At 57.8% G+C, this 2500-nt stretch overlaps 1 non-coding gene across 1 annotated transcript in view; it reads left to right on the top strand.

Annotated features, from left to right (window-relative positions):
• The first annotated feature begins 1862 nt into the window (after positions 1-1862).
• The window catches only part of LOC124774779, a 1909-nt gene continuing 1271 nt past the window's right edge, over positions 1863-2500 (top strand). The window contains exon 1 of the ribosomal RNA XR_007015495.1: positions 1863-2500. This exon is cut by the window's right edge and continues 1271 nt beyond it. This is a non-coding gene — a ribosomal RNA (small subunit ribosomal RNA).

Here is a 2500-nt window from a genome sequence, read left to right as displayed (position 1 = left end):
TCCCCTAAAGTAACCCACGTTGTCCCCTAACGTAACCCACGTTGTCCCCTAACGTAACCCATGTTGTCGCCTAAACCTGCTCTGTAATTGTTATACGACTCGTTCAATTAGTGTAGTGTTGCCCACCCGCAACCCTCGCAATATAGTTCGCTACTCGCACTGCCCGCTCCCCTGTGTATCGCTTCATGTTAAACACCTTGCAAGTCTTGCTGACTTTCCACATGCTCCTGCTGTACACTGTAATGTGGATGGCAGCAGGACGTACATGCCGCCCCTCCCCACGTCCCCACCTTGCCCCCCTGCCTTCGCAAGCTGGTTGGTGAGAAGTTTGCATGTTCAATGCCCTTCGCATGCGACGTACTCAGGCTACGTTGTGGTGCGGCCTGTGTCAACCGTCCGCTAATGTCGTACGCGTAAACCACAATCTGTACTGCACATTCGTCCTTATGTACCGAATGATACATCGTGGCACATGTGTGACCGTACAACGACTGCGCCCAAAAACGGCGGACCATACAGTGCAAATATTGTGCACGCAGCTACGTGTCGTCTCCCTATGAGAGCTGGATTGCAGTGTGGTACGCCATAGAGACGTGTGGGAGGAACGGACGCCGTGGATGGCGATCAGCATGAGCTGTCTGTTGATGTATTCGGACCTAGTCGTCTCTCCTCACACACCGTGATGGCATGGTGCACCGCGTTCCATATCTGCGACATGCTACAGAGGCCGGTTGACAGTCGTTCGAGCAATGGACATCGCATACGTACGGGGGCCACCTTCCACGTATTGTCTAGGCGTGCACATTTTGTTGCGTGTATGTGGGCAGACGTAGTGTGGCGTGACACCTGACACAGGCATGCAATAATCGTTGAAGTTGCAAATGGCGATGGACGCCTGCGTTTTCTGGTGAAGTTACGCAAATGAACAAATGGTAACCTGTTGTGGTGCGGTTGTTCTCGCTAGGGGTGAATCGGTGATGGCGACGATAGGTTGAGGTACGAACCGGTTGTTCCAGCGATACCCACCATGCCGACGAAACTGAACGGCATCTGGGTGTGAAGCGATACGCGGCGGTGGCTGGGTGGGACCGTCCCCGGCCGGTGAGGGGGCGCCTCCCGGCGTGCTGGCCGCGCGGTGCGTGGGCGCACGCGCTACAGCCGGCTGGTGGGGGCGGCCAGTGGCAGGCGCGCCGGCCGACGGACGCGGCAGGCGTCGCAGCTGCGCGCCGGCGCACCCTGCGCGCGGCGCCGTGCGGCCAAAGTAGGTCCTCGCGGGCCCGGTGCGAAGCGCGGTGGACATCTTCAGTGTGCTGGTCCGATTGAGGACTGTGTGCGTTGAGGATGCGCCGCCGCCCGGCGCTCGGCGCCGCGACGCCGTCTGCTGCTCGGTCGCCCCAGCGGTTCTCGCTGGTGGTTTGTATCGCAGCTGTGCGGATGTGTTGGCGCGTGCGCTGTGCTGGGAGAGTTCGCTTCGGCACCCAAGTGGGGCTTTTGTCCTTCTGTGGCGCTGGCGTTGGAGCTGCCGGTCACCGTAGGTGGCGCGTGTTGTCTCCCGCCGGCAATGCCACGACAGCACGCTCCCGGGCCTCTGTCGGCAGCGGCAAGCTCAGTTGGGAGCACGGGTGGTCGCACCGAAAGCGTCTACTCGCCTAACTCCGGGCGATTGCGCCTCTCTCGAACCCGACCAAGTACTTGGGACGGCGCTGCGCGCCGCCGGGACCTGAGAGGGTTTCGAGGTGTATTGTGCAGGGGAGCTCAGCCTCCTCCTGTTTGCAGAATGATTGAGCGGACGCTTGCGTGTTCGCGCGGGCCCCCGGGACACACTCCCGGGCGGCCGGCTGCTCAGCTCTAGTTGACGCAGCTCCCTGGTTGATCCTGCCAGTAGTCATATGCTTGTCTCAAAGATTAAGCCATGCATGTCTCAGTACAAGCCGCATTAAGGTGAAACCGCGAATGGCTCATTAAATCAGTTATGGTTCCTTAGATCGTACCCACGTTACTTGGATAACTGTGGTAATTCTAGAGCTAATACATGCAAACAGAGTCCCGACCAGAGATGGAAGGGACGCTTTTATTAGATCAAAACCAATCGGTCGGCTCGTCCGGTCCGTTTGCCTTGGTGACTCTGAATAACTTTGGGCTGATCGCACGGTCCTCGTACCGGCGACGCATCTTTCAAATGTCTGCCTTATCAACTGTCGATGGTAGGTTCTGCGCCTACCATGGTTGTAACGGGTAACGGGGAATCAGGGTTCGATTCCGGAGAGGGAGCCTGAGAAACGGCTACCACATCCAAGGAAGGCAGCAGGCGCGCAAATTACCCACTCCCGGCACGGGGAGGTAGTGACGAAAAATAACGATACGGGACTCATCCGAGGCCCCGTAATCGGAATGAGTACACTTTAAATCCTTTAACGAGTATCTATTGGAGGGCAAGTCTGGTGCCAGCAGCCGCGGTAATTCCAGCTCCAATAGCGTATATTAAAGTTGTTGCGGTTAA

Source organism: Schistocerca piceifrons, unplaced genomic scaffold, assembly GCF_021461385.2.
Source record: "Schistocerca piceifrons isolate TAMUIC-IGC-003096 unplaced genomic scaffold, iqSchPice1.1 HiC_scaffold_985, whole genome shotgun sequence".
NCBI classification, from domain to species: Eukaryota; Metazoa; Arthropoda; class Insecta; order Orthoptera; family Acrididae; genus Schistocerca; species Schistocerca piceifrons.
Note: the sequence above shows the minus strand (reverse complement) of the source record. Positions and strands in the feature narration are given on the sequence as shown.